The following is a 13,777-nucleotide window of genomic DNA, read 5'->3' as shown; positions in this document are numbered from 1 at the left end:
AGAAGAAGAAGAAGAAAAGAAGAAGAAGAAAAACAACAACAACAACAAGAAAAGGAAGGAGGAGGAGGAGAAGAAGAAGAAGAAGAAGAAGAAGAAGAAGAAGAAGAAGAAGAAGAAGAAGAAGAACAACAACAACAACAACAACAACAACAACAACAGCAACAATAACAAAAGCACAGTTTAAAAATGATATCACTAGGTCATTTGCCAGCATTCTATCTCCATGGGAGAACCAAAAGAGATTGGTCTGATCTCAGAAGTCACCTGACTGGCAACTGCAGAGCATCCACTGTGTGCTCTGTCCCACTAAATATCAAAAGCTGAGATTTCTTCCTGTGTTTGTAGTCTCCTTAGTTGGTTGCCCAAAATGATCATTTCACCTGTGTCAGTCTGGGTCTGATGATTCTGAAATTAGAATGCAGTTTTCTGGCTCTCTCTGAGAGGACTCTAGAGGCAATTATGGTGGCTAGAGGAGGAAGAGATATTTGCCTCTGTGGTTTGCCACAGGTAAGTTGCCCGTGCTCCTGTGAGAGACCCTAATTAAAATAATTTACTCACAGGGGAAATAAGAGGGGAAATGAGAAAGGGGATGAGAGAGTGACAGGAAGAATAGAGAGGAAGGGGAGTGGTTGGGGTCAAACACAATTGCTAGCATGCATGAACTGCATGATGACGAAATCTATTATTGTGTGCAATCAACATGTAATAAAAATCTTTGAAAAATATTCAACAGCAGTCTTTTTTTCCATTTTCAACAGTCAGAGTTAAGACTCGTGTTTATAACCCATGTTCCCACCATCACTTCTATATAAGGTGCTAGAAAGCACAATGGTCAGACAACGGCTTTGAGCCCCTGTGGTTAATTTTAATTTATGAGGGATTAAAAAATTAAGACATTCATTATCCTAATAACGTAATAACAACAAAGACATATATTAAATAAAATTCCCTTTGTCCCGGTATACTTAGTGACTATTTACCAATATCCTAGGTATCCATACTTCACAATAGCACTAGGATTTTGACCAATACTGCCAGAGTATTGTCCAGATAAGTTCAGATATTGCTATTCTCACACTTTTCCATCCCTGCTGTGGGTACATTCATATGTGTCTGGAGGGTTTTACAACAAGAAAAAAATTGAGAGAATATCTTGAAAGCATTGCATTCAGACTTACTCTGAAGTACATTTTCCTCCACCGTAGATTTCTAAAGAAAGCTTCGATGTCAAGCCTTGCTCCAGTCTGTTTGCTATTTCTTTCCATAGTAGACTTTGTCCCTGCAAAAATATTTGCATGCAAACATTTCTCAATTTAAATCATTTAAGTTTTGATCTGAATCAATTTTCTATAAGCTCTGAAAATATCTCCTGGTAAAACAGTGGTAAATATATGCATTCAAGTGAATAAGTTGAAGATCCACATGACTGGAAAGAAATCAAAGGACTAATTGGAATTTTTTATTCACTGGTGATAAATTCCTTGGGTTCCACAGGCACTAACCAAAGATATGCTTACTTTTATCAGGAAAGATAATGGGATTACCTGCTAGATTAAGTCTTTAATCTCTGTTGATAAAGTGAGAAAATTATAAATATTCAAAAATATACAAGGTACACACTAGATGGCTTAAATTACTTAAAGGAAATAAGAGGGAGAGAGAAAGAGGAACAGAGAGGAGTAACAGTCTGAAAAACAGATTGTCTGTTGGGAAAATGAAACTAACTATAAACACAGCACGTCTGAATAGGCTAAGAGAGTTTTTAGTCATGATTACTAGGTATAATTTTCAAGTTATCTAAGGCAAATCACTGACGTGTACAACGAGTGACTTAATTTGTGTTCTTTCATTTCTGTCCTGTCATTGGAATTTGATGCATTGCTGTGGTTATTTTTTTCTTCTGTACATGTTAATTGAGTTATAACAAGGAATGGCATTAATCACTTCTCTGATTTTACTGAGAGAAATGAACCCACGACTATCTTGCCTTGGACTGCTTTTCTTCCACCCGATTTTTATTTTCCTCTTCAAATGGTATTTAACTGGAGGCTACCCCAGCAGACAACTCTGAGAGCCAACTTGGAATTGGCTGAAACATTGGGTTTTTAGTAAATGTGTCTTTGTCACTGTTTTTATTTTATGGAACTAATGATTTGGCACCAGACATATTTTTCCATAAAAATTTTATGCTAACTCTCCCTTTAGGCAAAAATACTGATTTCCAAGTAGGACATGTCCTTTTACTCTTATATTCACCTCAGAAACAATTACATGTGCATGGCCTACTTAAGACTGGTCTACTAACATCCTGTCATAGGATGGAAAGGGTTTCATGGGACTCAATTGTTCCCTTAGGTCCTACAGATACTTAGCTTCAGGATTTAGTCCTGTTATGTAGTTATTGGTAAGTTTTATGATCCTGTAAAATTATAACAACAAAATAAAAAAAACAAAAGCAAAACAAACAAAGAGAAAACTTGAGCTATGTTGTGGTAAGCAACCCTACTTTAAGCTCACTAGGTTCTCAAAACAAGAACAATGACAACATGAAAAAATAGTAAGGAGAGGACTGATAGGGAATATGGTTCTCAGATTGGGAGGAAGGTGAGAGTTTACTGGACAGTGAGTATAATCAAACTTATAAACATGCCCAAAAAGATCATACTGAAACCCATTACTATGTGTACTTATTATGTGATGTACAACATCATGATTGAATTTCAAAAATGAATCAGGTCCACCTGAAATAGGAAGTCAAAATAGATTGCTGAGTGTGGACTACACATTTAAAGTATAAATTAGCTATGCAGGTATTTTCTTTGTTTTTTAGTTGATGCCATTTGGGTTCACCTAAACTTTTTTTTTTCTTTCAAATGGTGGGTCAGTGGTTAGGGCAAGACTATAACCAGGCACTCCTTGAGATGACTAACTTTAAATGTTTCCCCAACAACTGCTTCTGAAGTATTATTCTCATCAAACATCATCAAATCTCTACCATACTATACCATGGCCCACTTTCTGCCCAGGATAGAAAGTACTTTCATAAGATCACACAAGAAAATATCTCATCTAAATAAACATTTGCTAGTCAACTATTATTAGATTCCTTAATAAAAACTCAAAGTTCTAGGGAACCAAGAGCTGTGTGTGTGTGTGTGTGTGTGTGTGTGTGTGTGTACTTGCATGAGTGTGCATGCATAGGAACCTGGATATGTGTGCTTGTGTGCATAGGAGTATGGAGATCTGAGGAAAACTTTGAGTTCCATTCCTCAGGTGCTATATATTTTGCTTTATGAGTCCCTCATTGCCTTGGAACTTGCAAAGTAGATTAGACCAATGGTCCATGAGTCCAGGTTCCATCCATTTATGTCTCCATCAATAGCATTACAAGCATATGGCATCACTGAAGTTTTTTTTTTCACATGAGTTCTGTGGATAAATAACACCTTACATTTGAAAAGAAAACACTTCACTAACAGATCCATCTCCTTAATTGCAACATCTTGAAACTTTTAAGGAAAACAATATTTTGGGGGGTAACATTCTGTAATCATTGATAATGAAGACATGCATTTCATAATCCACAAAATTTAAACATCACTCATATGGATAGGGTCTTAAACATGCTCCTTACCCAAAGAATGGGAGTGTGCCATTTGAGAAAAACACAAAGTAGAAACATCACAATGTTCTCCTTCAAGTCATGTTTCAAATGACAAGAGGTACAGAGAAGCCACGAGAAATATAAACACATTAACTCTGGTCATTTTAATCAGAGTGGTTCACATAGGATTATATTTAAGTGCTTGGTATTCAGTTGATGACTGGAAAGGATTAAGAGAAGGAGGAAGTATGACACTGGGCCTTTGAGGTTTCAAAAGACCATTGTTATTTTGACATAGCCTTCTCTGACTCCTACCTGTGGTCAAGATGCAAGCTCTCCATTGTTCTAGTCTCCACATCTTTGCTTTGCCATCAAGCAAAGATGCTATACATCTCTAAAATTGTAAGTACAAATTAAAACCCTTCTTTTATAAGATTCTTTGGTCATGGTGATTTATCACAGGAATAGAGAAGTAATTAATATGCCAACTGCTTCTTTTTCTGGTTTTGTGAGAAAAATATTTTGATAAGAGAAATTTGAAGAAGAAATATTTATTCTGGCTCACATGGAGGCATATTTAAATAGGACATGTGAGCGTATGAGTGTATGCATTGATTGCTACTTGGTATATAGGGGTTGTGCCAATTAGAAGACATCACCAATCTTCTGTGCTTATTCATGATATTTTTAAAAAGAAGTTTCTTTCAAAAATTTCATTTAGCCCATATTAACTTTGACCTTGAAAACTGCATCTTCCATTTATCTGTTCTTTGCTGTACAGGAAAAAAAAGGTTTAAAAGCAGCTCATTTTGGACATCACTGAAAAAAACACATCCAAAATAAATGCTCATTAGAGTTTGGTACCTCTGTGCTCACCTTAATTAGATCTAATTAGTCCCTCCAAACAGACAAATATTAAAGAAAGATAACAAATATTTTAAAGTGTGGTCCAGTGTCTTCTAAATGCTTAGCAATCTCCTTCATTCTGTGGGGCTTTCATAATTACTACCCTTCAAAGCATTGGTCTAAAGTACATGACAGGACTTGAAACACAAACTCATCTAAAAACTTCAATAACTTCACATTTTGTGGACTTTCTTCTAAAACAAATATGCCTTCACAAACACACATTTTCCCCTGTACTCCACTTTCCCTATGAGGAATTTTTGAAGATTCTTCAATGTTTATTGACTTCTGAAAATCCTACAGCTATTCCCCTACTGAATGGGATGGAAAGGACTTACTCCTGCAGAACACCTGCTCATATATTGAAAGTTCACCTGTTCAAGGTCCTGAGTATTTGGCCTTATTGGAAGAGTTAAATCTAGGTCTCCTCTCAAATACTGTGTCCTATTTCAAATTGAGCCTTATCCTAGAGTTATCTTTTGAGATAATACAAATTTATTGATAAAAATCAGATGAAAGAATTAAGTAGTTAAAGCAACAACAACAAAGAATGTTCTTTTAGCCAGGGATATGATCATTTGTAGAGCACTTTCTTAGTTTCATGTGGCCCTAGGCTCAATCTTAGCAACACACATACACACACACACACACACACACACACACACACACACACACACATACACACACGTCTATTCTCACAGCTTTCTCAGATAGAGAAGAATCTCTAATCCCTTCATATTTTCCCAGAGAAGAACTCTGGAATCTGCAGCAAGACTTCCTGCCTGAGACCCTGCAGGGGACCTATGGCAGTTTATATCTGGTTTGAGATTTCTGTGAACAGACAATGAGAAAAATTCCAGCACATTCATTCTCTAGAAATGTTTAACATCTAACTCTGTTCAGATGGGCTATAACATCTGAATAAGATGTTATAAGATAAGACTGACAATCATGCTGTACTATTGACTTATTCCCTAGTGATCAATAAGACAGGCTATAGCAGAATCCCCAATATTTCTTCATTGTGCTAAATCATGTTGACTTCTCTCTCATCATCTTTCAAATGCATCTTCTATCTTAGGTATATTATTTCTATTGGTTGACATCATTATGAGTTATATGTGATTATGAAGGACAAAGTAGAATGTCCCTACTGTGGATCATCCCCCAGTTTTGTGTAAGATGTTTGGTTTGCTATTGGTGCTACTCCCTGACATGCTCAGCCCAGTCTCTGTGTTCACACTTGTGTGTTTGGTTTCCAGTGACAGGGATGACAGGCCTTGCTTGGAGACATCTATTATTGCTCTTCTGCTTTCCTAAACTGCACCTATTCTATTCTCATTTCTGGGTTAATTGAAAGACCGCTTTGACCTTGGTGAGTGTTGATGACAATGCATGGACAATCCAATAAAGTGACAGTCTTTTCTGAAATACAACCTGAAACATATCTTCACGATTATCAGAATATAGCCAATAACCTACATGCTAATGTCAAGTTGATGGAGAAAGCTACAGAAAACCATGTAATGGAGATGACCAGATAAAGTCTGCAAACTTGAGAGAGGATGGTCCACTTTTGTGTTTGGGAGGAGTGAAGATGCAAGGATATATAGAAGGAAATGGACTGGACTCAAAGAGAAAAGACAAGCTATCTTTTAAGAGTACAGTAGCAAGATTCTGAATAGCTATTACAAATGCATCCACTCAACCCTCACACATGGTGTTGCAAGAGAGATCAGAGCCTTTCTCCATGAGACAGTAGGAGGGGGCACTTAACTGAGCTGAGGAGTACAGATGTCTACAGAAGGGGGTATATGTCTAAAGTGAGTTAACAGAATGAAACACATCATTTAGGAAATTAAAGACAACAAAGAAATGGTTCATTTTGTGTGGTCTTTTGTTTGATTTGAAATAATTGTCAGAGATTCAAAAGTTTCTTGGGAAGCTACGAGGAGTTGAGTGTGAGTTGACAGCCAGGATGAATGGAAGAACCACTGAGAGACATTGAAAAGTTGGCATTGTTGAACTCGTAAGAGTCCTATCAGATCTAGAGACAGAGGAGAAGAGGAGGAAACTGGTAGTGTGGTTTAAATGGTAACTGTCATTCTCAGGCTCACAAATTTGAACATTTGGACCATAGCTAGTGGTGCTGTTTGGATGCTTATGGGACTTCAAGGAGGTGGGGCCTTGCTGGAGGTGGGTCACTAGGAGTGGGCCTTGAGGCCTTGTATTCAGGCTTATTTTTCATTTGTATCCTTGGCTTCCCGAATATGGATACAATGTGACCAATTACTTCTTACTCTTGCTGCCTTCTTTTCTATGACTGCTGCCAGGCAGTCCCCAGTTTGGTAGTTCATATCCTCCTGAAATAGCAGACAAAATAAACCCTGTCTCTCCTAACCTATTTGTTCAGGATATTTTTATCACACTTCTCAGAAGGTAACCAGGAAAGGGACAAGGAGAAAATGCTATGTAGGGGTAGGGAAGAAAAAGAAGAGGTTGGTGAGGATGGAGAATTAAAGAACCAAAATAAAATTTTCCTAGTAATGAATTTATACTCGTAGATTTTGAACAAGTATTTTTTCCCCATTAATAGACTAAGTGTTTGGGTATATGGCATTACTATTTCTGATGCCTGCAATGGTTTGAATAAATCTTTCTTTCTGTGACGCTTAATCTCCACTGCAAATTTAATGAGGTACAGACCACCATGGATGCACACCTTTGTCTATGAGGGTGTTTCAAGGAAGATTTGAACAAGGAAGACTCAGCCTGAATTTTGAAAAAACATGGCCTGACATCGCATAATTAGTGAAAATGAGAAAGTGGGTTGAGGACCAGCATTCATTTCTCTTTTCCTGACTGTGAATGTAGCATAACACAGCTGCATCATGTGTCAAGAAACCATGACATCACTGAGAAGATACACTGGATCATCAAACTGTGACACAAAATAAACTGTTCTTTCTTTAGTTGCTTCTGTCAGGTTTCTTGTCACAAAAGATGGGAAAATTTAACTAATATACTGAGTGTCCTTCCAGATTCAGAGCTGCTGTATCTGATTCCTGTCTTTCATTCTTACATGTCTATATCTGGAACACCTGAAGTTCATTGTCAGCCAGTTATTTAATCATACCCTGTTTGTTTCTAATATTTGTACATATTTTCTTAATAATGCATGTCTTACTGAGTGCAAAATGCCACAAGCATGTCTGTTCTTACAAAAGTAATAGCCCTCAAAGTAATCCTAAGAATTTTATAACAAGCCCCCTTGGTTATGATATTTCTGGCATGGAGTGGCTTCATGTTTAGTTACTGCTATATGCAGGAGATTAAGCAATGAAAGATATTTATAAGCCTTTGGAAAGCCACACTGTACATTGAAAGAGTTTTCAAGGATGGTCTTACACATTTTGAGGAAAAAAATCAAGAAAGGAATGCCTCAGGAATAGATTCTGCTTTTAGTTACATAATGCCTTTTCAGACTGGGGTAAACTTTCCTAACATTGTGATTTACAGGGCTGTTTAAATGCTTAAAAATAGGAAAAAAAATCTCTCCGTAAGTGCTGGTATGTATGCATGCATGCACATGTGTCTACACAATTTATTTTGATATATAATGACATCAACAGAATGAAAGCAGAACAATCAGATATAGTAGCATTTTTGTGTGTAATTTTGAAAATTATCATTTTAATTTATCTACACCTTTAGGACAAAAACAATGTTGCATTTCATTGGATTTTTGAGTAAATGAAGTTTAATAAAATATAATCCCTAAGTAGCAAGAATCCATATATCAATTATTCCCACTTATTTTGTAAAAGCCTTTACATGCAATAAGCACACACACACACACAAACACACATACAGAGAGAGAGACAGACAGAGAGAGAGAGAGAGAGAGAGAGAGAGAGAAAGAGAGAGAGAGAGAGAGAACTAGATGACCTAGGAAAAAAGCTATGACAGACCCAAGTGACAACTGTACCAAAGTCTAACTTAGTGATCCAATGAGTTTTTATTAGGATCAGAAACAGGGGGGTGACTGGAATACATACAGGAGATCACCCACCATGAACATGTAGTCTTCATCCCAGAGATGTAGGGATGGTTGAACAGAAGAAAAGCAGTAATGTAATGCATTACAGTGTAGCTGTCCAGCTGCCATGGATGAACAGGGTGCCTGAAAGTGGGGCTGGAATGAAAAAAGGATGGGGTGAGAAGAATGAAGCCAAGACAAAGGTTCTGATCAAGGCTCTAAGTTTAATATTCAGTACTGTGTTTATATAGGGAAAGCCCACAGATCCATCTGCTTTGGGCAGAGCCGGTCAAAAGTCCCTCAACCCGCAGGAGAAATTGGGGTCCAGGTAATCAGGCGGGCAAGGAGTTGGCAAGAGTGACACACAGACGAGGACACAAGGGAGTGTTATATCTGAGTGTGCATTCTCAAAATAGGCATCAGACTTTTATGGTGATTACAAAAGAAAAAGAAAAGCCAGGCAGAGTAACATTTAAGGTACATTGAGGTCATCTGAATTACAATGGGTCTAAAGCAGCAGCTGCCTCCTCTGGATGGGCACCCCACCCCCAGGCTGCATGGGGCCCGGAGGAGTCCCCGGGGATGAGGGCCACAGAAGGGTAGAGAATGGAGCACCTCACAGCACACTATGCTCAGGGTTCAGTCCATCCTTAGTAAATGCCCAACTATGCTAATCTTCTGGGTTAGCAGAGATATGCCCCAGGAGTCCCATTCTTCTAATTCCTGAGAGTGGCTCAGCTGCAATTCTAATGTGGTCTGCCATACATGACTGAAATGAGGACTCTAGTTGAACTTGCCCTGGGATAACCAACCCCCACTCAGCAAACTTCACTGCCCGACCTCCTACACTATCTTCCTAAGTCTGAATGGATAACATTCTTTACGAAACTCCAAGCCAAGGTTTGGTTCAGCATAGACATTGTGGGACATTGGTGAAGGTCAGAAAGCAAGGTCCAAATTTGCTTAGCTATTAGTAAATCATTCCTTGGGGGCACTTCTATACAGAAAGAAAACATGTGAGACCTTCTATTGACTATCTATCGCAAGGACAAATCTGGGCCACCTCTGAGTTAGGGAATGTCAAAAGGGCTTCAGGAGACTAGCTTCCTTGAAGATTTTTGCATCATGAACTGCTGTCACACAGACTCGCCTTTAGTGGGTGTGGCACCCATCCATCCTTTCTTTCAGCTTGATTGTGTTGCAAAGCAAGCTCAGTGGGCAGTCTACTCCTGTAGGAAATTGCAGATGCTGCAAGGTGGAAGACTCCACCTGTGTCTTTAAGGTAAGCACTTGAGGTCTATTTAACTTGCTGAAGGCTGGGGATAATAGATATGGTATTATTTGCATTATATAAATAAAGTAAATAATGGGCACATTATATAAATAAAGTAAAAGAAAATCTCTAAGGATAATTTCATTAGCTACTGAAAAGTCTTTAATAAAGTCCAACACCCCTTCATGGTAAAAGTACTCATAATATTAGGGAGAAAGAAACATACCTAAACATAATAGAGGCAATTTACAACAACTCAATAGTCACACCAAATTAAATGGATACAAATGCAAAGCAATAAGGAAGAAGAGAAGTACACTCTTTTTATACTATTCCATATAGCACTTGAAGTTTTATCTAGAGCAATAAGACACCTAAATGAGTTCAAGGGGATACAAATTGGAATGGAAGAATTCAAAGTATCATTATCTTCAGATGAAATGAAAATGTATATAAGTGACCCTAAAAATTATAGTAGGGATCACCTACAGTTGATAAGCACTTTCAGCAAAATAGCGGGGTACAAGATTAACTGTAAGAACTCAGAAGCTTTTCTATATAGAAATGACAAACTGAGAAGGAAATCAGGAACCAACACTCTTCCCAAGAGCCTCAAGTTATAGATAACGTCTATCCAAGTTAATGAAAGATTCCTATAATTAAAGACTTACAAACTCTGAAGAAAAAAGTTGAAGAAGATATCAGAAGATGGGATCCTCAGGGATCAGTAGAATTAACAGTAAAAATGGCCATTTTTACCAAAAGCAGTCTGCAGATTGAATGCAATCTCCATCATAATTGCAACACAATTTTTTACAGACCATGAATTACAATTGTCAACTTCATACTAGAAAAACAAGAACCAAAACCCCAGGATAGCTAAACTAATCCTGAACATTAAAAACAAAACAAAAACAAAACAAGAACAACAATGAAAGTAACAACAACAGAGATGTTACTTTCACTGATTTCCAAGTCATACTACAAAGCTACAGTAATAAAACCCACAAGGTATTGGCATAAAAACAGATACAACGAACAATGTAATTGAATTGTAGGCCCAGACATAAACTCCCACCCATAGACACAGAAGCCAGACTTTTGTCACAGAAACTGGAAATATTCACTGGTAAAGAGTAATCTTCAACAAATGGATTTTGTCAAGCTGGATGTTTCCATGTAGAAGAATGCAAATAATACCATATCTATTATCCTGCTCAAAACTCAAGTACAAGTAGATCAAAGACCTTAACATAAAACCAGGCACACTGAACTTGGTAGAAGAAAAATTAGAAATTAGCCTTTAACTCTTTGGCATGTGAAACAACATTCTGAACAAAACACCAATACTATATGCTCTAAGATCATCAATTAAAAATACAGAGCTATTTCCAGGCCAGCCAGGGCTAGCTACACAGAGAAACCCAGTCTTGAAAAACAATAAATAAATAAATAAATAAATAAATATCTCAAAACAGGTTTTGTACTTTACCCCAGAGCAGAAACTTAAATTTATTCTTAATTACAAATAGAAACCTTAATTTACAAGGACTTGTCACAGGACAAACTTATTCTGTAAGTATTTCAAGGATTTTAACATAAGACAAACTGGAACTTAATCTTAACTATAAACAAAACCCTCAACCTGCAAGGTATATTTTTACTGCTTTGGTTTCTCATTAACTTGTAATGTATATTGTTCCTGTTTTGGTCTCACAGGTAGAAAGAGAGGGTAATCAAACGGCATTATATTCATGTATAAAACTGTCAAAGAATAAGCTTATTAATGCTTTAAAACACATCTTCAAATTAAAAAGGTCATTAAAACAAAATAGAAATCAAGACATGCTAAGGACCGTGTGAGCCTTTTTCTAACTGCAGAGCTGTGACTGATGGTGAGCTTGTATCCCTTAGACAAACAACACCTCCTCTGCGGTGAAAGAGCTTTTCTTTGCTGTCTTTAATGTCTTGCCCCTCATGCACTCAGACCTTTTTATGAAATCGTCCAGCCTCACAGCACTTAACAAAAACGGGAATTTCACCACTAATGAATCCTGGCAGTCTTTTCTCATTATGTGCCTAATTTTCCTTAGGCACACAACTCCAGGCAGGGTTGCATTTCATAAATCTTCTTATTCTTAAATCATATTCAAATGACAGTGAAAGGGAATGAAGGCTTCAGTTCAGGAACTTTGGAAAATTCCACCAGACCCCTCCCCTCCTGGAAGAGAGAGTTCATTGAACACATAGGCACCCCTTCCCTCAGGAAGGGAGAGGCTAGTTACATCCCTCAGACCACAGGGGGGCACTGACCCCTGGCCACCTGCAGGTAAGGGAAACCCAGAGCACCATAGACACATTCCTCAGGGCACAGGGATCGTTGGCCCTCCACAGCCAAGGAAAGCCCTTGCTACTTCATTCCTTAAAGACCAATTAGTTTAAAGGGTGCACTGTTCCGCCAATCATATTGTGCCTAGTTGCTGCTGCTCTGAAAACTGTATAAAACCTCATCTAACAGGTTGTGTGGGGTCACCACTTCTCCTTCAGGCCCCAATGTGTTGGAACAATAAATCCCTCTTTCTTTTTACATTGATTCCTTGCTCTGCATTGTCCACTCAGGGGGTCCCTGGTAAGCGAAGGCTCTCCAGAGTCTTACAGGAACACGTTTCCTGTCTGTCCCGTTCAGAGAGTCTAGTCTTGCTAACAAAGAAAAGATCAGCTCTTCCCCAGCCACACTATCCTAAACTACACTTGTCTACCTTTATACCCTGGGACTTTGTGGTTTTATTTTGGTTTCTTTGAGGCCAAAACACAAACCAAATAGGGAGAGGATAAGGGACGGTTCTCTGGTTTTCCTTCATTTGAGACAAAAATGGCAACAGCAACATTCCATTTATTCAAGGTCATGCAATATTCAGATTCTACACAGCAAGATAAAAGAGTAGGTCTCCGGCTTTCTCTCCCAGAATACATTAATATTAATAGTCTGAATTAATAGGGATAAATGGCTGCCTGGAGCAGATTCTGTAGCCTTGTTTCTCAGGCTCCTATTTGGTTAGGGAGAGCTCCCAAATGTCTCTTTCTGGAGCCTTGTCCCCTCAATCATTCTAGTGCTGTAATTGGAAATAAGAGTCCAGAGACTCATTTTATTCATTAACAACTATTTTCCATGAGGAAATTTATTGGCCTGAGACTGGCTCAAGTGGTAGTTTTCTAGAAATAACAAATTTTACAATTTTGCCTGTTTTTTCAGAATCTTCATAGAGAGAGAGGCATACCTTCTGTGGTTTTACTATAGTGTGCCTTTGAACAGGGGTTTGTGTGGAAACCAGAAGTTGACATGATGCTAGTGTAACATTAGCTGTGTTACTTACCATCTTATTTGCTTGAGACACTGTCTCTCATTGAACTTGGAGCTAACGTGGCCCTAGCAAGGCCAATGATCTTCTTGTCTGTGCCTCAACTCTGTCAGAGTACCTCACCCACACTTGGATTTTTACACTGTTGCTAGGGATTCAAAGTTAGATTCTTATGCAGGTACAGCAAGTACTTTTACATACTGAACCATTTCCCCATACCTTCATCATAATATTTTGTTAATATCTCTTTTTGTGTAAAGGAAAAGATAAAGAACTTTATCAACAGCATAAAACTTTTATTCAAGTGAAGCCACAATGTTCTATGGTAAAGCATCTAATAGAGCCAATCTTTGTGACCATCCTTGCTACTCTTCTCCAGGAGCCCACAACTCATAGTGAGCTGCACATTTTCATGAAGACACAGAAAGAAAAGGCATTTAGCCCCTGTCTGCTGCATGGTTGCTATCAGACATTCTCTATAGTTGATTCTTGGATATTTATTTATACTTTTATACTTGCTCCCTGTAAAACAATATATTAAAAAGAGTTTTTTTTCCTAGTCTTTGTCAGAACCTAGACTTAGTATTAAAGTTAAT

This window comes from Mastomys coucha, unplaced genomic scaffold (genome assembly GCF_008632895.1).
Source record: "Mastomys coucha isolate ucsf_1 unplaced genomic scaffold, UCSF_Mcou_1 pScaffold1, whole genome shotgun sequence".
Classification (NCBI taxonomy): domain Eukaryota; kingdom Metazoa; phylum Chordata; class Mammalia; order Rodentia; family Muridae; genus Mastomys; species Mastomys coucha.
Note: the sequence above shows the minus strand (reverse complement) of the source record.